Raw genomic sequence first — 24,656 nt, 5'->3', positions numbered from 1 at the left:
CAGCCTGAATTCTGAGCATCACATTACAGCCATCACCAGACCTATTACTACCGTGTGATCGCGGAACACCACAGGTTACTGAACTTCCATATTCTGTATCTGAAGAAAGAACCAGACAAAAAAAATAATAATAACAAAATCTACAGAGAAGACGTGTCACATTACCTATTGCTATTATTAAGTAGACAAATACAAGACAAAGTATTACCACTCCCATCATGAACTAATACGTATTTTTGAAATGGGATACAATGTTTCATGTTAGAAAAGAACTCCAGGTATGGATATTTTATATTTTTTAGTTATATTGATCCAGCTTGGAACTATGTATACACCACATCTGGCCGATGCACCTGGAAATCACTAAAGCAGACACCACTACTCCAGTGATCTCCACTTGCTTCCAGATCCCGTGCCGAGCGGCCAGCCTCATGCATTGTGAACATATGAAAATGCACGTTCTACTTTTTTTTTTTTTTTTTTATATTTTATTAAGATTTTCCAGCAGATACAGAAACGAGAAGCGACATATCAAACTGTAGCAGAAACATACAAGGTGTTGATACAGGCTGTCATACATTCAATAACATATTATCAATTGGGAAAAGGGCAAAAGGCACTAGCCTGAGTCCAGCGAGTGGGAATCCCACGGTCATTCAAAGAATAATACATGACATATAGTCAACTGGAGTTTGGGGGGAGCCAGGGCAAACCTCCAATGGCTCCTAACTGCCTCAAACTAAAGGGGTTCAACCCAGCATCTGCCCACCCCAAAAGGGAACAACAAGAGGCATAATGGTAGGAGCAGAGACAAGGCTATACGGGGTCTGAGAACGAGTGTATTCCCACCAACCTCGAAGAGTATGAAACACCGTTGATCAGGCCAGAGGTCAGGGTAATAGCAAGAAGACCAGCTCTAGACTGATCACCTGGGGGCTTCAACTTATAAGGAGGATATCCTCGAGTTTGGACAACTGTCCTGGAGCAAACCAGCCTTGTTTCGGAGTAGGGGGGGGGGGGGTAATCACGCCGGGAGAGAGGGTAAAGGGGGGGGTGTGAGGTGAGGTGAGGGGGGGCAGGGAAGGATCGGCTGTGTGGATCAGGGATGACCGCCCTCTGCCGTCGGCAGTGGGGGAGTGGTAAGCGAGGGAGGAGTCCCAGGAGTCAAAGTCTCCCTATAATGCGTCCAACAGGCCCAAGTGTTCCTGAATTTATCGTGCATGTCCCTGGATTGATGGATAATCCTTTCCATCTCCTCAATATTGTTGATCCTGGATTGCCATTCCACTATGGTGGGGGGGGATGTGACTCTCCAATGAATTGGGACACATTGCGTGGCCGCATTAATAAGGTGCAGTGGTTAAGGATTTACGATACGCTGAGTGGGGCATGGACGTATGGTGAAGTAGATACTGTGCTGGGGTGAAATCGGGCATATATGAGGTAATGCGGGAAATAAGAGAGTGTACCTCTGTCCAGAATGGTTGAATGGCCGGGCAATCCCACCAAACATGGAGAAAGGACCCCGTGTCTGAGCCGCACCTCCAGCAAGTAGGTGGAACTGTAGGATAGATTTTGTGAAGCTTGTCAGGGGTCCTATACCAGCGAGAGTAGAGTTTGAATCGATTTTGAAAATGCACTTTCTGAATGGCACCCATGCCAAGCATCCAACTTGCTGTGTTCACAATGCAGGAAAGCATTCTCTTGGCATGGGACTCGGAAGCAAGCGAAGATCACTGGAGTAGCAGGGTCTTCTAATATTCAAGAAACAGCAGGAGAGGTTAAAGAGGAACTTCACCCTAAAGGGATGTCGGTTTATGCCCTCCTACCCTCTCCTCTTCTAATTTTGGAGGGGGGGCAGATTACTGGTTTTGACTAGGGCTGCAACTAACGATTATTTTCATAATCGATTAGTTGGCCGATTATTGTTTAGATTAATCGGATAATAGCCTCAACAAAAAAAAAAAAATAATAGCATTTAAAAAAAAAATTTGGGACAATTTGTTGTTGGGCAGATTACAAAAAACACAAATTGCCGCAAAAACACATTACATGCTTTTCTACAGCATTTTGACAGGTACCCACTCCCACTTGCAGTCGGATCACTGCAGCGATCCACTAGAAGTTCCCCTTCCTTTCCGGCCTGCAACCTTCTGGGACACAGAGATCCCAGAAGTCGGCGGGACTATCCACAAAACGCAGTGTGGCTCGCCTAGGCGCAGCCGATTGTGAAGCCATAAGAAATCACAGCCAGCTGCCCACAGTAAACATGCTGGCTCAGAAAAACCGGTTTGGGTGAAGACAGCGTTGGGCCCCTGGATAAGCGAGTGTCGTTTTATTGAAAAGTCAACAGCTACAGTACTTTTTTTAACCACTTCCCGCCCGGCCTATGGCCGATTTACGTCCGGGAAGTGGTTATGAAATCCTGACAGGACGTTCTAGAACGTCCTGCAGGATTTCATGCCGCGCGCGCCCATGGGGGCGCGCATCGCGGCGATCGGTGATGCGGGGTGTCAGTCTGACACCCTGCATCTCCGATCTCGGTAAAGAGCCTCCGGCGGAGACTCTTTACCACGTGATCAGCCGTGTCCAATCACGGCTGATCACGATGTAAACAGGAAGAGCCGCCGATGGCTCTTCCTCACTCGCGTCTGACAGACGCGAGTAGAGGATAGCCGATCGGCGGCTCTCCTGACAGGGGGGGTTAGCGCTGATTGTTTATCAGCGCAGCCCCCCCTCGGATCGCCACACTGGACCACCAGGGATGCCCACCCTGGAGCACCAGGGTGGGCAAAAAAAAAAAAAAAAGCCAAAAAAAAAAAAAAAAGTCTAAAAAAAAAATAAAAAAAAAAAACATAAAGAAAAAAGATGCCAGTCAGTGCCCACAAATGGGCACTGACTGGCAACAATCAGTGCTGCCACCCCAGTGTCCATCAGCGCCACCCCAGTGTCCATCAGCGCCACCCCAGTGTCCATCAGTGCCACCCCACAGTGCCCATCCATGCCCAGTGCCCACCTAGCAGTGCCCATCTGTGCCACCCATAAGTATCCATCAGTGCCGCCCATGAGTGCCCATCTGTGCCGCCTATGAGTGCCCAGTGCCGCCTATGTGTGCCCATCAGTGCCGCCTATGTGTGCCCATCAGTGCCGCCTATGTGTGCCCATCAGTGCCGCCTATGTGTGCCCATCAGTGCCGCCTATGTGTGCCCATCAGTGCCGCCTATGTGTGCCCATCAGTGCCGCCTATGTGTGCCCATCAGTGTCGCATACCAGCGCCGCCAATCAGTGCCACCTCATCTGTGCCCGTCAGTACTACCTCATCGATGTCCATCAGTGCCATCTCATCGGTGCCCATTAGTGCCGCCATATCAGTGCCCGTAATTGAAAGAGAAAACTTATTTACAAAAAAATTAACAGAAAAAAATAAAAACGTAATTTTTTTTCCAAATTTTCAGCCTTTTTTTAGTTGTTGCGCAAAAAAAAAAAAAAAAAAAAAAATCGCAGAGGTGATCAAATACCACCAAAAGAAAGCTCTATTTGTGGGGAAACAAGGACGCCAATTTTGTTTGGGTACAGTGTAGCATGACCGCGCAATTGCCATTCAAAGTGCGACAGTGCTGAAAGCTGAAAATTGGCTTGGGCGGGAAGCTGCGTAAGTACCTGGTATGGAAGTGGTTAAACAGGGCAGAGTACCACTTTACCAAAGCACAGATCCACAGAATGAATGAGGGCCAATTCACACAGGCACTCAGCCTCGTACAGTGTGAAGAGCCAGAGGTTTATATTTTTGTGCATGCAGGCATCACATATCATTCACTAACGCACATGCTCTGCGTCATGAGCCATTCACCTATCCCTGCATACCTTTACAGTTGCTGAACTTCCATTCACCAATATTGGCTTCCTGCACACAGCTTTATCTTAGAATGCATTAAAGGGGTTGTAAAGTTTTGTGTTTTTTCACCTTAATGCATCCTATGCATCAAGGTGAAAAAAACACCTTGCACTCATGGGCCCCCACCCCAGCCCCCCCCCGTTTTACTTACCTGAGCCACGAAACTCTGTGGGCGCGATCCTGCGATGCTTTCCCCCAGCTTGAGGTGGCTCTTCATTGGAGACTGATAGCAGCGCAGCAATTGTCTCCCGCTGCTGTCAATCAAAATCAATGATGCGGCATGTCGGGGGCGGGGCTGAGTGATACACGCAGCGGCTATGGCCGCCGACTGAATCACACAGGAGCGTGCCTGCAAGCTAACCCCCTTGGGAGAGCACTTCCCAGAGGGGGGGGTTAGCTCTTGCGGGAGGAGCCGAGACAGCCGCCGAGGGACCTCAGAAGACGAAGATCGGGGCCACTCTGTGCAAAACGAACTGCACAGTGGAGCCAAGTATGGTATGTTTGTTATTTAAAAAAATAAATAAATAATAAAAATAAAACCTTTACAACCCCTTTACTATATATATATAAAAAAAAAAAAAAAAAAAAGCCTTCTGCCTTTTCAACCCCTTTAAATTCTGTTGTATTCAATTTTAGAAATGCGATACAAGTGCAACAATTTCTCCAATTTAGGTATGTGGCTTAAAGCGGGGTTCCGGGCATAATTATTATTTTTTTTGCAAGCTAAAATTAAATCACATTAAATAGTCCCTAAAACATATTAACCACTTAAGGACCGGACCAATATGCTGCTAAATGACGCAAGGGGTTTTTAGAATTCGGCACTGCGTCGCTTTAACAGACAATTGCGCGGTCGTGCGACGTGGCTCCCAAACAAAATTGGTGTCCTTTTTTCCCCACAAATAGAGCTTTCTTTTGGTGGTATTTGATCACCTCTGCGGTTTTTATTTTTTGCGCTATAAACAAAAATAGAGCGACAATTTTGAAAAAAAAATGCAATATTTTTTACTTTTTGCTATAATAAATATCCCCCAAAAATATATATATAAAAAAAAAAAATTGTCCTCAGTTTAGGCCGATACGTATTCTTCTACATATTTTTGGTAAAAAAAAAAAAAAAAAAATCGTTATAAGCGTTTATCGGTTGGTTTGCGCAAAATTTATAGCGTTTACACAATAGGGGATATTTTTATTGCATTTTTATTAATTATTTTGTGACTGCGACATTATGGCGGACACTTCGGACAATTTTGACATATTTTTGGGACCCTTGTCATTTTCACAGCAAAAAATGCATTTAAATTGCATTGTTTATTGTGAAAATGACAGTTGCAGTTTGGGAGTTAACCACAGGGGGCGCTGTAGGAGTTAGGGTTCACCTAGTGTGTGTTTACAACTGTAGGGGGGTGTGGCTGTAGGACTGACGTCATCGATCGAGTCTCCCTATAAAAGGGATCACTCGATCGATGCAGCCGCCACAGTGAAGCACGGGGAAGCTGTGTTTACATACGGCTCTCCCCGTTCTTCAGCTCCGGGGACCGATCGCAAATATAAACAAATAGCCGCGCCGTCGTCCCGGATCGCTCCCTGCGGGAATCCGACCGCCGCATGTAGCGGGGGGGGGGGGTCCCAATCCGACCCACGTCTAGGCAGGGACATACAGGTACGCCAATGTGCCTGTACGTGCCATTCTGCCGACGTATATCTACATGAGGCGGTCGGGAAGTGGTTAATAGCGCCCCAATCGTTCCAGAAATCACTGCAAACACTTGCCTTATATCCTCCAGGTCATGTTGTGCCCGTATCCATCATATGTGTGGGCATGTGAAGCCCAGTTTCTTTTTCTTCTTGGATATCAGGGTCGATTTTTAGGCACAGTAATGCCCAGAGACTCCTGGGAAATTAGTGTCATCATTTCCCAGGAGGCAATGGGGTCTTAGGACAGGAAGTTGAACCACCTAGGACCAGCCAGATTTTTTTTACATTTTTTTTTTTTTTTACATTAAAAGGCAAGCTGTTAATAGAAAGTTAATTTTTAGGGTGGAACTCCGCTTTAAAAGAACCAGTCCCAGGGGAGATTGTAGGTATACCCCATCAGTGCTGAATGGTTTGTCTCATCACTGTAACCGACACATCTGTAAGATAGCTTGTTCTTTTGAAAAACTGACTTACTGGCCAGATCACCAGGTGGAAATAGAGGAAAGCCTAAAAAAGGAAGCCAATGCAAGCTGCAATATAATAAATCTTTGCTTTTGAGCATAATATTGCTTTAACTAGGTCTAAAAGTCAAGGTATAAAGCCCATGTCAGTTTATTTTCTGCCTCTCCTATTTGGGAGTATACCTCGGCTCCAGCAACAACTTTGAAATTGTGAATTTCCCGTCACTTTTTGCCCCCGGTGATACAAGTCACAAGAATATATACGAGGAGGAACACCTACCAGTAAAATAAAATGAGGGTTTCAGCACTTCCCCACTTTATCTAAAACTAAGAAAATCCCCAACTCTATACAAAATAAAAATATAGGTTTAGATACATAAGTTCTGCATCAAATAAACTCAGTCGAGAACAATTAACATCATTTAGACACAACTTAAAGTGTATATATATCTAAACAATGAACTTCTTATATTTGCTCCTTTTTGGTCTGCTAAATATACCATTGAAAGGGTTTTATTATATATCTGTTCAAGAAGTGAAAAAAACACCCTTTGATATTGCCAAAAATCTGGTGAGCTAAATCTGCCTGTGCCTCTGGAGATAGGAACAAATTATGGAGGAGTAGAGGGCCGTGTTCATTGCAGTCCATTACATGGGCGTAGGAACCGGAGGGGACGGGGGGGACGCATCCCCCCCAGGAAATAATGCGGGGGGACAGGTATGGTAAAATCCCCCCCAGGTTAGGAGGACTTGGAGCACTGCTGCCCAGTGGCTTATCCAAGGTATGGCAGCCATGGCAAGTACCATGGGCGCCATGTGGGGGGGGGGCGACAAAAAAAGAAACCAAAAAAAAAAATTCCCACCCACACCCGTCCTCCTGCGGGCCGCCTCCCACACTATAGCCCCCGGTGAAGGCACAGCACTTTACTTGTAGTACTCTTACTTGGCTGGATGGCAGTGTTTTCGGAGAGTGACAGGTGCGGGCACCCCCATGCTTGTAGATGAGTGTGACTGTCCAGACCATCGTGATTCGGCTAATTGGCGGTGGCGGAGGCGGAGATTTCCTCCTCTGCGCGGCTTTCATCTTCTCCCCGAGCGGGTCGGTGACATCACGTGAGGTCGCAGTCACTGAGGAGAACTTCAGCTGACAGAGGAATTGGACTCTGGAACCCGAGCCCCCAAGCCAGGCAGCACTGCAGCAGCGGCAGCAGGTACAACATAGCTATCATCATGTGCATATGATGTGACAGTGTGCCAGGCCAGCCCACCTGCCAAGCAGCCAATCAAATATGGTGTCTGCTTGCTCAATATGGATTAAATAAACTGTAATTATGCATAGCCATAGATATCATAAATAAAGTGATTTGTGCAACAGCTGGTACTACTTGCACAAATCACTTTATTTATGATATCTATGGCTATGCATAATTATAATTTATTTAAACAATTTTGAGCAAGCAGACACCATATTTGATTGGCTGCTTGCTTCTGTTTGGGCCTGTGCCTGGCACATTTATGACTATGACTAGGCTATTTTCACACTGGGGCTTTGCGCCGTTGGCGGTAAAGCGCCACTATTTTAGCTGCGCTTTACTGTTGTTTTTGCGGCGCTATTCAGCCACTAGTGGGACGCCTTAAAGATGCGGCTGGCAGGAGTTTTTTGAGCATCCTGCCAGCGCACCACTAGCTGCCCAAAAAAGGTTAAAACCACCCGCAAAGCGCCGCTTTGCTGGCGCTTTGCTGGCACTTTGCTGACGGTTTGTGGCGCTGCCCATTGATATCAAGCAGTGTTTACACTGTTCCTACAGCGCCACAAAGATGTGGCTAGCAGGAATTTTTTGAGCGTCCTGCCAGCGCACCGCTCCAGTGTGAAAGCCCTTGGACTTTTACAATAGAGTAAGAAAAGAGACTCTTTTAGGGCGCTTTGCAGGGCTTTCCCTGAGTGCTTTCACACTGGAGCGGTGCGCTGGCAGGACATTAAAAAATGTCCTGCAAGCAGCATCTTTTAAGCGCTGTAGGAGCGGCTCCTAAAGCGCCCCTGCCCATTGAAATCAAAGTGGCGCTTTGCGGGCGTTTTTTTTTACCTGTTCTCGGCCGCTAGCGAGGGTTTAAAGAGCCACACTAGCGGCTGAATAATGCCGCGAATAAGACGGTAAAGCGCCCAGGAGACATTGCGGCATCGAGGAAGTGACGGAATACCCGCACACTACCCGATGAATCCATATACAGGAAGCGACCAGTAACATAAAGGATTACTAAGGTACAGTGGATCGAAAAAAAAAAACATGCGGTTTAGTAATTATGCATATGAGCATGAGTGTCAGAGGCGCTGGCGCAGCAGTGGCAGAGGACTGTATCCATTATGAGGAAACATCCCCTGCACTGCTGCGTGTCCCTGATCATCACAGTGCCACTGCCAGTGAGTGTGACCTGTCTGTGTTCCACTGCGTGCAGTCACTGTCTCTGATGTTCCGTTCCACCTGGCGAGTAAAAATGCTGTCCCCCCCAGATTTGTAAGGGTTCCTACACCCATGGTCCATTAGACATAGAATAGGCAGGGCTGACACCATGCACTTAGGAATTCAAAGCTACACTATATTACCAAAAGTATTGGGACACCTGCGCTATATATATATATATATATATATATATATAAATAAACACACACACAAACTTTAATGGCATCCCAGTCTTAGCCCGTAGGGTTCAATATCGAGTAGTAGTGCAACGGATCACCGTTGATCCGTGATCCGAATGGGTCACCCCCTTCGGATCGGCACGCTATTCGATCCGCGGTTTGCCGCCGCGGCCATAGCATTAGGAAAGGCCGCGGTTTTGGCCTAGCTCCGGAGCCGCGGCCATCTTGGTACACCCAGCGGCAGCCCTTCTCTCTGTTTACACCCACAGAAGAGGAGAAGCCCGCGCTCGAGGGACACACACGCCGCTGTCTGAGGTCTGCACTGAGGGGTTACTGTCTGAGGTCTGCACTACTGTACTGTGGGCTGTCTGTAGTGACGCCACTGCAGTGGGGGAGATGTGGATATTACAGTGGGGGGGGGGGGGGGAGATGTGGATATTACAGTGGGGGGGGGGGAATGTGGATATTACAGTGGGGGGGGGGGAATGTGGATATTACAGTGGGGGGGGGGAATGTGGATATTACAGTGGGGAGGGGGGGGGGATATGGATATTACAGTGGGGAAGGGAGATGTGGATTTTAGAGTGGGGGGGGGGGGGATGTGGATATTACAGTGGGGGAGATTTTTTTTTTTTGCTGATCCGAAAAATGATCCGATCCGTGACTCTGATCCGAGGAACGATCTGAACCGTGAGTTTTTTGATCCGTTGCACCCCTAAAATCGAGTTGGCTCACCCTTTGCAGCTATAACAGCTTCAACTCTTCTGGGAAGGCTGTCCACAATGTTTAGGAGTGTGTCTATGGGAATGTTTGACCATTCTTCCAGAATCACATTTGTGAGGTCAGGCACTGATGTAGACGAGAAGGCCTGGGTTGCAGTCTCTGATGTAATTCATCCCAAAGGTGTTCTATCGGGTTGAGTACAGGACTCTGTGCAGGCCAGTCAAGTTCCTTGATCCTGAACTCACTTATCCATGTCTTTATGGACCTAATCAGGGAACCTATCATCAGTGTGCTGATTATCAGTACAGTCCCAACAGTGCCCACCAACTCCACTGCATCCGTGAAAAAGAAAAAAAAAAAAATCCAACATTTTCAGGCATTTTGTTGTGCGCTTTAAAAAAAAACAAAAAAAAAAAAAAAAAAACAGTGGCGATTAAATACCACCAAAAGAAAGCTCTATCTGTGCCTTGTGAAACAAAAAAAAAATAAAAAGATAAAAATGTAATTTGTATATGGTGTTGCAGGACTGCGCAATGGTTATTCAAACTGACAGCGCTGGGCAGGAATGGGGTAAAAATGCCCAGTAGGCAAGTGGTTAAACAAGTTTGTCTGATGCATCACATTAGAATTACAACCATCAGGATTCACTGGCAAAGATTTCTGGTACCTGAAAGTTTCAACTCTGATTCACACTCACAAAACAGGTCTACCTGCCAAACAAGAAAATGACAGGTACACTTGAAGCTCAAAGTTCGAATTACTTAAACTGGAGAGTGCAAAATCTGGTGCAGATGTGCATGGTAGCCAATCAGGCTCTAACTTCAGCTTTTTCAATAAAAAATAATTTTAAAAAAAAAGGAACAGTTGTCATGGCACAAGGTTTTTATATTCATGCATTCTATACCTAAACCTTTTGTGTGTACTAGCCACCCCAGCACCCCTATAATTACTTACCTGAGCCCCATCTCTCTGCAGCCATGTCTACAAATGTCTAAGCCGTCCTCGACACTCCTGATTGGCTGACAGCCGCAGTAGCCAATGCTGCTGTGTCTAAGCCAATGAGGGGAGAGAGCGGGCTGGGGGCGAGTCTTCGTGTCTGAATGGACACACGGAGCTGTGACTCGGCTCCAGTGCCCCCATAAGAAGTTGCTGGCAGTGGGGGCACTCCATAGGAGGGAGGGGCCAGGTGCAGCAAAGAGGGACCCGAAAAGAGGAGGATCCGGGCTGCTCTGTGCAAAACCAACTGCACAGAGAAAGCAAGCATGACATATTTGCTATTTTATTTGTATTTTTAACGAGCCTTTACAAACACTTTAATGGGGTTGTAAAGGTTTGTGTTATTTTACCTTAATGCATCCTATGCATTAAGGTGTAAAATCACCTGGCAATCACGCCCCCAGCCCCCCGTTTTACTTACCTGAGCCTGTTCACCTGCTCGGCGAGTCCTTTTCTGCACGGAGTCTCTGCGTTGATTGGATAGATTGATAGCAGCGCAGCCATTGGCTCCTGCTGCCGTCAACCAAATCCAATGATGCAGGGCAGAGTGTATGAATGAATGAATGACTTGTATAGCGCTACTCATGCGAACTGAATCGCCTCTGGGCGCTTTTTCCAGCCAGTATCCGCTTGGCTGGTGCGGTCATTTTACCCTGTAGGATCGTGACATGCTTGGGACACACAGTTATACACACAGATATACATATATATACTGGGCCAATTTGGACAAGATCCAATTTACCTACCAGCAAGTCTTTGGAGTGTGGAAGGAAACCGGAGTACCCGGAGGAAACCCACGCAGGCACAGGGAGAACATGCAAACTCCAGGCAGATGGTGTCATGGTCGGGATACAAACCAGTGACCCTTTTGCTGCTAGGCGAAAGTGCTACTCACTACACCGCAGTGACACAGCAGTGCGCCCGCAAGGTAACCCCCTCGGCAGAGAGCTTCCCAGAGGGGGTTATCTAATGCAGGGAGGAGCCACAAGACCCCAGAAGACAGTGTTCAGGAAAAAAAAAAAAAAAACAACACACACACACACCTGGAAGCCGATTGGTTTCAGTGCAGAGTTGCACCAGATTGCGCAACCTCCAGTTTTAGTAAATCAACCCCACTGTGCGTAGTCTACGAGCTCCTTAACCACCTCAATACCGCACACAGTCATGACGTCCTGGTATTGAGGGGGGGGGGGGGATATCTGAATGATGCATGCAGCTACAGGCATTATTCAGATATCCTTTTCAGCTTGCGATTCTGCGCACCATAAGAACGATCATAGCGGCAGTTCCACCGCTTGATCGTTCTTATAGGGGACGTCCCCCCCACTCCCGCCGCCATCCGGTAGCCCGGAGAACGAATCAGCCAGCGCCGGATGATGAGGATAGAGATTTCCGGTGACCAGATGGTCCGTGACCGTTGGAGGCCCAGGTGCGACATTATGACATCACGCCCGGGTACCGGAAGTAAACAAAGCCGCAATCGTGGCTGTCGGCATGAGATTGTTTATTTTTTTTCACGACCTCATGCTTTCAAGTCTGGAGGAGAGATGTGGGGTCTTATTGACCCCTGCATTTCTCCATAAAGAGGACCTGTCACAATAGATTCCTATTACAAGGGATGTTTACATTTCTTGTAATAGGAATAAAAGTGATAAAAAAAAAAAAAAACGCCCCTGTCCCCAGTAGCTTGCGCTCAGAAGCGAACACACACATAAGTCCCACCCACATATGTAAACGCTGTTCAAACCACACATGTGAGGTATCGCCGCGTGCATTAGAGCGTGTGCAACTATTTTAGCACTAGACCTCCTCTGTAACTCTAAGGCCGCGTACACGCGGTCGTTCCAAACCGATGAGAATGGTCCGACGGGCCATTTCCATCGGTTCACCGCTAAAGTGGTCTGATGTGCGTACACACCATCGTTCCAAAAACCGATCGGGTCAGAGCGCGGTGACGTCAAACACACGTGCTGAATAAAACGAAGTTCAATGCTTCCAAGCATGCGTCTACTTGATTCTGAGCATGCGCGGGTTTTGAACCGATGCTTTCTGTACTAACCATCGGTTTGGACCGTTCGGGCAGCGGTCCATCGGTTCGATTTTAAAGCATGTTTTAAAATTTTGGACCGAAGGACAACAGACCGATGGGCTATACATATGGTCGGTTTGGACCGATGAAACTGAACCTCGTTCCATTCTCATCGGTTTTATCCGACCGTGTGTACGCGGCCTAAACTGGTAACCTGTAAAAAAAATTAAAGCGTAGCCCTATGGAGATTTTTAAGTACCGAAGTTTGGCGCCATTACATGAGTGTGCGCAATTTTAAAGCATGACAAGTTAGGTATCTATTTACTCGGGGCAACATCATCTTTCACATTATACAAAACAATTGGGCTAACTTTACTGTTTTGTTATTTTTAATTCATGAAATTTCCCCCCCCCCCCCCCCACAAAAGACGTTTGCGCAAATATTGTGCGATGACCGCCACTCTAGTCCCTAGGGCAGGGATATGCAATTAGCGGACCTCCAGCTGTTGCTGAACTACAAGTCCCATGAGGCATAGCAAGACTCTGACAGCCACAAGCATGACACCCAGAGGCAGAGGCATGATGGAACTTGTAGTTTTGCAACAGCTGGAGGTCCGCTAATTGCATATCCCAGCCCTAGGGTCTCTGCTAAAAAAAAAAAATTATATATATATATATTATATATATATATATATATATATATATATATATATATATATATATATATATATATATATATATATATATATATATATATATATATATATATATATAATATTTGGGAGTTTCCAAGTAATTTTCTAGCAAAACAATTATGATTCTTACACGAAGGAGAGAAGTGCCAGAATAGGCTCGGTATTAAGGTGGTTAAAAGCACTTCAAGATTATTTGTCTTATTAAGAAACAGTGCTGGCTCCAGTTCATTCTCAGACAGTCTAAATTTCCCTGTATAAATATGAAATACCGGTGTCCACTGCAAAATCACACACACATGCCAGCTCAGATATTTGCACTGCAGAAACACTGTTGGAAAGAAACTGGTCAAAAGTCCAACATGTCTGACATCACATCTCTGGCACAACACAAAAGTACTTACAATAAAATACACCACACTACATAAAAAAAAAAAAAAAAAAAAGTAAACTTTTTTTTTTTTTTTTTTTTTTAAAAACACACAACTTCCACAAAACACTTAATAGCTACAGTAAGTATGTGGTCAGACTTTAGCTGTCAGTAATGTACAAACTACATATGGGCAGGATCCAGAGGACTAGCCAATCCAGCAAAGCAAGACATGCTGAAACTCATGCAAGAAAATTCATAAAGAGTGTCATAGCTACTCTATAGACGTCTGTCCCATGGTAGTGCATTAAATGTTTAACAGATTCATGTTTACATCAGAATGACGTAATTGGCTGCGTCACAACGCTAAAGACCCGTTCACACTATGGCGTTTCCGATTAATGCCAATCATTGCAGGGCAGAGTAAATGCTTTGTTGGTGGCTAGTGGCCATTTTTCCAGGGAGGTGCGGCGCACTGTTTCAGCGCAAGACACCGTTTACATAATTTTTTTTTTTGAAAATTTAATAAGAATTGACAAAATTACACTCCATTTAAACCTTCACTGCGCTACAGTACGTTTTTGCACTGCGCATTACAACTGCTCTGTGGTGTGAACAGGGCACAGAGAAAATGTAATGTTTTAGCATATCACTATGAACAGATCCTATAAGGCCACATGCACACACGGCATTTAGTCATGTCTTGTGCATCAAACCAGCGTTTTTTGTGCACCTGGAGGCAGCATGCGGACTGTCAAAGTCTTTGACACACTGAAATACGCTGCAACTAGAAACAGCTGGACACTGTACTGAATGGAACTTGTGTTTATCCCTGTATGTGTTCAAGGATGTATGCCTGAGGGCAAGTATTATGCGTTCCAGGCAAACATCCCTAAACGAGTGTACCACTCAGTACAGCAGATTTCATCCTGCCATAGACTTTGACAGGCTGCACCTGTGCACAAAAACACTGGGATATAATGTACAGGGGCTAAACGCAGAGGCCCAGATCCACGTAGCGCGGCGCATTTGTAAGTCCGGCGTAGTGTATCTCAGATACACTACGCCGCCGTAACTTACAGCGTATTTTCCGTATCCACATAGAATTTGCACCGTAAGTTACGGCGGCGTAGTGTAACTGTGTCGGCGTAAGGGCGCGCAATTCAAATGGATAAGATGTGGGCGTGTTTTATAGCAATTCCTATTGACCCCATGTAAATGAAGTTTTTTTTTTTTTAACGGCAACAAGCCAATGCTTTCGACGTGAACGTAATTCTACGTTAAGCCCTATTCGCGAACGTTTTACGCAAACAACAGAAAATTCTACGCTGGCCCGACGTCCATACTTAACATTGGCTACGCCTCATATAGCAGGGGTAACTTTACGCCGGAAAAAGCCTTACAAAAAAAATGCGCCGGCCGGACGTACGTTTGTGGATTGGCGTATCTAGCTAATTTGCATACTCGACGCGGAAATCGACAGAAGCGACACCTAGCGGCCAGCGTAAATATGCACCTTAGATCCAACGGCGTACTAAGACGTACGCCAGTCGGATCTAGGCCAGCTTCAGACGTATCTTGTTTTGTGGATACAAAACAAAGATATGCCGGAGCAAACTAGAAGTTACGCGGCGTATCAATAGATACGCCAGCGTAACTGCTTTGTGGATCTGGCCCCGAGTGTGCATTAGGCCTAACATGACTGTTCCACAAAACACACCTAGAAGAAGTTGCAGACTTTAATAAAAGGAGGTGCATATTTGGAAAACCAGAGAATGTTAAAAAAACTAAAAAAAATAAAATAATTTATAATATACATACACGGATCAGCCATAACATTATGACAACCCACCCAATATTGAGTATGGGGCCCCCTTGTGCTAAAACAGCCATGATCCATTGAGGCATAGACACCAAAGTAACCTCCACATGAATGGCAGGACTCAAGGTTTCCCAACATACCATTGCCCAAAGCATCACACTGCCTCTGCCAACTTGCCTTTTTATACCGCATCCTGGTGCCATCTCTTCCCCAGGTAAGTGACGCAAACGCCCCCAGCCATCCACATGATGTAAAAGAAAACGTGATTCATCAAACCAGGCCACCTTCTGCCACTGCTCCGTAGTCCAGTTCTGATGTTCATGTGACCATTGTAGAAGCTTTTGGCTGTGGACATGAGTCAGCATGGGCTTCAGAGCCCCATACACAACAAACTGCGATTCCCAATTTTTTCTGCTTTAACCACATCAACTGCATAAACAAAATGTTCACTTGCTGCCTAATACATCTCACCAATTTTCAGTTCCCATTGTAACGAGATATTTCCTTTACCTGTCAGTGGTCATGTTATGGCTGGATTTATAAGGGGGCATAAGGGACAACTGCCCTGGGTCCCTGACAGAAATAATCTTAACCCCCCTGGCGGTATTCCCGAGTCTGACTCGGGGTTAGATTTTTGTGCTAGGATCGGTAACCCCGAGTCAGACTCGGGCTCGCCTCGCTGGATCCACAGGCATGGTTTACTTACCTTGTCCCTGGATCCAGCGATGCCACCGCGCTGTGTGAGCGAGCGGGACCTCGCTCGATTCACACAGTGTCCTCCTGTGCCGCCGATCTCCGTTCCCTGCGACGTTACGACGCACGGGAGCGGAGAACGGCGCCAAATTCAAAAACGTAAACAAACACATTACATACAGTATACTGTAATCTTATAGATTACAGTACTGCATGTAAAAAATACACACCCCCCTTGTCCCTAGTGGTCTGCCCAGTGTCCTACATGTTCTTTTATATAATAAAAACTGTTCTTTCTGCCTGCAAACTGTAGATTGTGCATAGCAACCAAAAGTGTCTTTTTATGTCAAAAATGGTTTTAGAGCAGCTAGAAAACAGCGATAATAAATTATAATCACTTGCAGAATTGTGCGATAGCGATTTGTGGGGAAATTCGTCATAAAAAAATAAAAGTAATGACAGCGACAATTCTGCAACTGAGCAAATTTCAGTGATTTTGAGTCGATTACATTATTGAATAATTTTTATTATAATTATATTATTATTTGTTATAATTATTTATTATATTATAATTTATAATTTTGTTTTTAAAAAAATGTCATACCCGGGATGCCTACAAGACTCTTGTTTGGTCAGATTTAAGTGAGTTATTCCTAAGAATTACAGGCCTACAGTATAAAACGCCAAATTTCCTTGCAAAATAATGGTACCGCTTTCAGCACCTTTTTTCTGAAAGAATCATACCGCCAGGGAGGTTAAAGTGGTTGTTAACCCCCCTGACCTATTTTTACATATACAGTTGTGCTCATACGTTTACATAACCTGGCAGAATTTATTATTTTATTGGCCTTTTTTCAGAGAATATGAATGATAACACAAAAACGTTTCTTTAACTCATGGTTGGTGTTTGACTGAAGCCATTTATTATCAATCAACTCTGTTTACTCTTTTTAAATCATAATGGCAACAAAAACTACCCAAATGATCCCGATCAAAAGTTTACATACCCTGGTGATTTTGGCCTGATAACATGCACACAAGTTGACATAAAGGGGTTTGAATGGCTATTAAAGGTAACCAACCTCACCTGTGATGTTTGCGTGCGTGCGTGCGTATAAGGTCAATACATTTCTGGACTCCTGACAGACCCTTGCATCTTTCACCCAGTGCTGCACTGACATTTCTGGACTCTGAGTCATGAGGGAAAGCAAAAGAATGGGCAAAGGATCTGCGGGAAAGGGTAGTTTAACTGTATAAAACAGGAAAGGGGTATAAAAAGATATCCAAGGAATTGAGAATGCCAATCAGCAGTGTTCAAGCTCTAATCAAGAAGCGGAAAATTAGGGTTTCTGTTGAAACCAAACCACGGTCAGGTAGACCAACTAAAATGTCAGACACAACTGCCAGGAAAATTGTTTTGGATGCAAAGAAACCCCCCCCCCCCCCCCCCAAAAAAAAAAAACACCCACAAACGACTTCAGGTGAAATACAGGACTCTTTGAAAACATGTGGTGTGGCTGTTTCAAGATGCACAATATGGAGGCACTTGAAGAAAGATGGGCTGCATGGTCGAGTCGCCAGAAGAAAGCCATTACTACCCAAATTCCACAAAGTATACACCTAACAGCACAGAGACAAGCCTCAAACCTTTTAACACAAAGTCATTTGGAGGGACGAGACCAACATTTTGCTTTTTGCCAACAACCATAAATGCTACATTTGGAGAGGAGTCAACAAGGCTTATGATGGAAGGTATACCATTCCTACTGTGAAACACGGAGGTGGGTCGCTGATGTTTTGGGGATGTGTGAGCTACAAAGACACAGGGAATTTGGCCAAAATTGATGGCAAGATGAATGCAGTATGTTATCAAAAAACACTGGAGGAACATTGGCATTCATCAGCCAGGAAGCTGCGCATTGAACGTACTTGGACATTCCAACATGACAATGATCCAAAACACAAGACCAAGTCCACCTGTCATTGGCTACAGCAGAATAAAGTGAAGAGTCTGGAGTGGCCACCTCAGTCTCCTGACCTCAATATCATTGAGCCATCCTGGGGAGATCTCAAACGTGCAGTTCATGCAAGACAGCCCAAGAATTTACAGGAACTGGAGGCTTTTTGCCAAGAGGAATGGGCAGCTTTACCATCTGAAAAGATATAGAGCCTCATCCACAAATACCACCAAAGACTTCAAGCTGTCATTGATGGTAAAGGGAGCAATACACGGTGTTAAAGCGGGAGTTTTTTTACCCTTAGATTCCTGCTCATTTAGTCTGGGGGAATCGGCTAGTTGTTTTAAAATCCGAGCAGTACTTACCGTTGTAGAGGGCGATCTTCTCCGCCGATTCCGGGTATGGGTCTTTGGGAGTGGGCGTTCCTTCTTGATTGACAGTCTTCCGACAGGCTTCCGACGGTCGCATCCATCGCGTCACGAGTAGCCGAAAGAAGCCGAACGTCGGTGCGGCTCTATACTGCGCACCGACGTTCGGCTACTTTCGGAAAATCGTGACGCGATGGATGCGACCGTCGAAAGCCTTTCGGAAGACTGTCAATCAAAATAGGAACGCCCAGTCCTGCAGCCCATACCCGGAAGCGGCGGAGAAGATCGCTCTCTAAAAAGGTAAGTACAGCTTCGATTTTAAAAAAAACTAGCCGATTCCCCTAGACTAAATGAGCAGGAATCTAAGGTTAAAAATAGCAATTTCCGGGTGAACATCCACTTTAAGAATTGGGGTATGTAAACTTTTGATTTAAAAAGAGTAAACACAGTTGATTGATAATAAATGGCTTCAGCCAAACACTAACCACGAGTGAGAGAAAAGTTTGTGTTATCATTCATATTCTCTGAAATTTTTTTACTTATGAGCACAACTGTAACTGGTGTGGCGGTGATCAGGTACACTGACTGGTGACAGTATGTAAAAGAAAAAAAAAGAAAAAAAATGTAATAATAATAATAATAAATATATGGGGTTTTCAATTTTTGATTACTTCCCCCCCCCCCCTAATACAATATGACCAGAACAATACAGTGCACCCGGAAAGTATTCACAGCACTTCACAAATCATAAATTCTGCCAGGGTATGTAAACTGTAGGTAAGCCTATAATAAGGCTATATATACTAAAAATATCTCCTAAACATGCGCAGTTTAGGAGATATTTACCTTGTAGTGTGCCAATGTCTGTGTCGCTTCTTCACTAGCAAGTGCCGTGACTGGCGGCTCCAGCTCGCATGTGACGTCACGTGGCTCTGGCCACTCACAGAGCCGGATTCCACGACCCCGGAAAGGAAGAGGGGCGAAGATGAGTGTGGCTACCAGAGGCGACATAACAGACATTGCAGGCTTTGTTTGCAGGCAAGTGCCACATAATGGGCAAGTATGCAATGCATACTAGCCGATTATGCTTTTACTTTGCAGGGGAATAAAGAGGAAGTAAAACCCATCAAGGTTTACTTCCTCTTCAATACAAAAAATTATATAAAATAATAATAAAAAAAAAAAAATAATAATAATAATAATAAAAAAATATCATTTTCTTTTATTAAATGTAGATTGGGAAGTAAAAAAAATTCAACCATTATCTATAAACGTTTTATTCTGGACTGGTATTTTGTATTGTTTAAAAAAATAATAATTGGCATCTCAAGCAAGCCACACATAGAGCACTTACAAACTTAAAGTGGTTGTAAACCCACTTTTTTCACTTTTACCTACAGGTAAGCCTATAATAAGGCTTACCTGTAGGTATAAAGAATATCTCCAAAACCTGTACGGTTTAGGATGATATTCCCCTCACAATGCGCAGTGGGGAATCCACGGCGAAAGGACCGGCACCGCCGGACCTTGCCGAATTTAAATCTCCCGCGCGCGGGAGTGACATCATCGCCGCTCCAGCCAATCACAGCGCTGGAGCGGCGATACCCGGAAGACACGCCGGAGCAAGATGACATCTCGCTCGGCGTGGACCAGGTAAGTGTTCTAAACCTCGTTCCGAGGTAAGTATTTCATAATCAGCCAGTATGCGGTGCATACTAGCTGATTATGCCTTTTGCCTTGCAGGTTTGAAAAAAATAAAAAAAATAAAAATGTTTATGCGGTTTACAACCGCTTTAAGGAAGGTGGCCTATGACTGCGTATGTGCATACATGACCTCAGAATGACGTTGTGTCATGCATTTAAAAAAAATGTGTGACCATCATGTCATTGAGAATGTAAACCAACTACGTGTACGAGGAGCCACTAAAAAATATACACACACACCTCCAGTAGTTCTGTAATAGTAATAGTTTTACAGAATTTTTGTTGTATATAATGTTCTTAAAGTACATAGCAAATATTATTGTACAACTTCAGAAGAACGGGTCCACAAAATGACCACCAAAACATGGAGGAGGTCTTCCTATAATACACTTATTTTAATCCAATACGGAAGTGTATCTTATTGAATCAAGTGTCTGTGGGCCAGATTCACCAAAGAGATACGACGGCGTATCTCCTGATACGCCGTCGTATCTCTGTTTCTATCTATGCGACTGATTCATAGAATCAGTTACGCATAGATATCCCTAAGATCCGACAGGTGTAATTGTTTTACACTGTCGGATCTTAGGATGCAATACCGCGGCCGCCGCTGGGGGGAGTTCGCGTCGTAAACCAGCGTCAGGTATGCAAATTAGGAGTTACGGCGATTCCCGAAGGATTTTCGCGTTCACTACGTTGCCGCTAGTCTAGTTTTTTTGGTGCCCTAACTTTAGACAGCAAACGTATTGCTGTCTAAAGTATGGCCGTCGTTCCCGCGTCGAAATATAAAAATGAACGTCGTTTGCGTAAGCCGTCCGGGAATACGGAATTACGCTACATTTGAATTGGCCCGCCTTGCGCCGGAGGTCACCGGCGTAGGTTTTCATCGCAAGTGCTTGGTGAATCAGGCACTTGCGATGAAAACTTGCGGCGGTGTAACGTATCTACGATACGTTACGCCGCCGCTCACCTACGTGAATCTGGCCCTGTATTTCTAATAAAAGTGTTGTGTGAATCTGACGCACGGCGGTGAATCTTCCGCCAGTATCCATACCACCACTAATGTATTACAGATCACCCCGATAGTTCCTCAGTAACTTCCTACTCCTGACAGATCTTCAAAATCTACCGCCATGCACATCAAAATCCAACAAACATAAACACCAGAATAAAAAGCAAAAGAGCAGACAAACCTCTGCATAATGCAAGACAAAGATGAGATGGCTAGACACAACAATACGGTGCCATCTGCAAGATTGTTAACCCCTGACGACTGGCACCGGTGTGTTTAGGAATCGTCTTGGCAGGAGGGCCATGTGACATATTTAATCCAGCACTTCTGTCATCCTGCATTGGCCCAGAGGAATTTAAAGGGCCCTGCACTTGCTGCCAGGGTGGCACTGCACAGTTGCCAACATTTTAAAGGGACACTTTACCGCTTGGTTCATTTTAGCTTGGCGCATTCAATGCTGTCCCGGGGAACATCTGCGAAGACTTTATTTGGATGGTTAAAAGTTAAAAAAATTAAGAGGCCCAGGGTATATGTGAAGAAAAGGGGGTTTCCTGTGCTACCGGACAGAGCTGACAGGGACCACATCTGGGACTGTCACAGCCAATCAGGAACATGACAGGACCTGGCACAGCCAGGAAGGGATGACAGGTAGGACGGGGGTACCCATGCCAAGCTAAGCTGATGAGTAGACCTCGGACCGTGGAGAGAACTGCGGCACAAGCTCCAGGCACCGCAGGCTCGGAGGGGAGGGGGAAGCTGAGCACTGGCCCTCCCACCTCTCACCGTTACACCGGAGACCCCTCCTTCTCCTAAATCCCTTACCGAGAAACATCAGGCGGTCTCCCCCGTCCAAGTCCCGCAGCTGCGGCTGTGCCGGTGATCCGTCCTCCTCCGGTCCGCTTCACTTTCTCTTCTACACGTTCCAGTTACTCCGCGCCCCCCTCCTCCTCTCCACTCTTTTCTCTCGTTCTTCCCGTGGGCGCGGGCACGAGGCGCGCCCCCTCCACGACGTCAGCGAAGGAAGCGCGGAAGCGCGCAGCAGGGTGGTGTGAAGGCGCGTGCTGACACCGGGGCTGAGCGGACTGTCACAGGCTATGATCCCGGTCATTGCAGTAGATCGCCGAGAGGTGGCGGTGTGGCGGGCCTGTCTGACCTTACTAGTGCCCAACTTGGCCACAGTGGCTGGGCATGGGATTGGCAGTCACGTGACAGCACTCCAATTTACTAAACATTGGCTCAGCATGTTTGTTTTGTTTTTTTTGTTGTAATTTTATATCTTGGCACACAATTTTGACACATTTTGGCACACAGGTGGCCTTCTCCATTAGTGGTCTGGCTGCCCTCATCACTTTCTCCATTGTCCTCCAGTCTCGGAGTCTTCGGCTGTCGTGATTGGCTAGCCAGGATGACTGGCTAGCCTTGAGGCGATTAAGTTCGCATTTGCTGCGCTATACAAGTCACTCACTCACTCACTCACCTAACTTCCACCTGCGCACACAAGCCGTGCCAAAACTGTACACTGAACTACGCCTGCGTGGCTCACTGTCCATTTAGGGCTCATTCACACCAACCCCTGCTCTTGCGTATGTTGTGTAGAAGGAACATTGTTACAACAAATATCGCTGTTTATTTTAAAAATGAAAGTGGAACTTTTTTTTTCATTTTGGATAGAGCAAGGGAGGGTTATAACGCCTGTCATATTTTTTTCGCCATTTGTGTCCCATTTCAGAGATTTCCATTCACTTCCTGTCCCATAGCCAAACAGGAAGTGAGAAGAAATCCCTGCAAAGTGAAGGAATTCACCAGAACTCGTGTCCCCATTGGAAGATTTTTACTCTATTACTTTTCTGGGGACAACCCAAAATTTAGGATCTTATTTTACTTTCACTTTCAATGATAATGATAAACAGGACAAAGAGAGGGTGAATCTCCTTAACGGGGACAACAATAAAAACTGACAGGGGTTCCAAATCCTCTCCACTAAATCCAAAACAAAACAAAAAAAAGCCCTGGTCCACACTGCCACGACTTGTCATGTGACTTGAGAGTGCAAAGCCGCATGACAAGTCGCTAGGGTGCCCACCTGTCCCGGATTGCCCGGGACTGTCCCGGAATTGACAGGTCTGTCCTGGGTCCCGGGCACCTACAATACAAAGTCCCGGAATGAAATAGAGGACACAGCCACCCCCTACTAACTAATAACTAACTACAACGGAACTGGTTGCTAGGGCCAGCGCTTACTGGCATCTTGAATCCAGTGACAATTTACTCTCAGACAGTGAGACTGGGAGCGAGGCCTGCGCCTAGTGCAGCACGGCTGTCCCCACCCACCTTGGCACCTCCTCCTTCTCCGGCACCCAGCGGCAAGCAGCAGGGACTGGTGTGATCTTCACTCTCCAGATAGTGACGCCACTCCTTTACGTGGCACATTCACCTGACAAATAACCCGCCGCCAAATTCCCCATCAACCCCAAGACTACATTACCCCCCGCCCCCTCATCTTTTTGAGGGGAAGGTGAGAAAGGGGGTGTGTCCCTGAATGGCAGTTTGGAAATGTGGTCACCCTACAAATCGCGCCACATTAACGGCAATGGAATGTTCTAATCGGTGCGACTCAAGTGGCTCCGGCTTAGAAAAAGATTTGTAGCACCCTGATGTTTAGGCAGGGCTGCTATTAAATTTATGAAGCTCCCACCCTGCCATATATGGGCTAGATTCAGAGAGAGTTACGCCGGCGTATCAGTAGATACGCCGTCATAACTCTGAATCTGCGCCGTCGTAAATTTAAGCGTATTCTGGAAACCAGATACGCTTAAATTAGGCTAAGATACAAGCGGCGTAAGTCTCCTACGCCGTCGTATCTTAGAGTGCATAATTACGCTGGCCGCTAGGTGGCGCTTCCGTCGATTTCAGCTTAGAATATGCAAATAAGCTGGATACGCCGATTCAGAAACGTACGTGCGCCCGTGGATTTTTTTTATGTCGTTTGCGTAAGGCTTTTTCCGGCGTAACGTTACTCCTGCTCTATGAGGCATAGCCAATGTTAAGTATGGACGTCGGGACAGTGTCGAATTTTGCGTCGTTTGCGTAAGTCGTTCGCGAATAGGGCTTTGCGTAAATTACGTTCAAGTCGAAAGCATTGACTATTTGCGACATGATTAGGAGCATGCACACTGGGATACGTTCACGGCCGGCGCATGAGCCGTTCGTTAGAAACATAATTTACGTGGGGTCATGTTTTATTTACGTAAAACACGCCCACCTCTTGACAATTTGAATTTGGCGCGCTTACACCGGCAGATTTACGCTACGCCGCCTGCAACTTACGGAGCAAGTGCTTTGTGAATACTGCACTTGCCTTTCTAAATTGTGGCGGCGTAGCGTAAACAACATACGCTACGCCCGCACAAAGTTATGTCGCCCTACCTGATTCTAGCCCTATGTATTGTGGGTGGGTGGGAAGTGGTTAAAATAATCCCCTTCATGACCAGATCATGTTTTGCTATTTAGTACTGTGCTACTTGTTACTTCCGCCCAATGCTCTTAAAGGGACATTTTTTTTTTTAAATGACATAAAATGTATTTTAATTGCATTTT

The 24,656-nt window shown here is 45.7% G+C and overlaps 1 protein-coding gene across 2 annotated transcripts in view; it reads right to left on the bottom strand.

Moving 5' to 3' along the window:
* The window catches only part of RABGAP1L (RAB GTPase activating protein 1 like), a 471,992-nt gene extending 449,898 nt beyond the window's left edge, over nucleotides 1-22,094 (bottom strand). The window contains exon 1 of one of the 2 annotated variants that reach the window (XM_040360398.1): nucleotides 21,882-22,094. The gene's annotated coding sequence lies outside the window, so the exon portion shown is untranslated. The remainder of the gene's footprint in view (nucleotides 1-21,881) is intronic. The other variant, XM_040360397.1, reaches the window with a different exon arrangement.
* Nucleotides 22,095-24,656: the final 2,562 nt, after the last annotated feature.

The sequence above is a fragment of the Rana temporaria genome, chromosome 7, assembly GCF_905171775.1.
Source record: "Rana temporaria chromosome 7, aRanTem1.1, whole genome shotgun sequence".
In the NCBI taxonomy this organism is placed as follows: Eukaryota; Metazoa; Chordata; class Amphibia; order Anura; family Ranidae; genus Rana; species Rana temporaria.
This window is presented reverse-complemented; position numbering and strand designations above follow the sequence as displayed.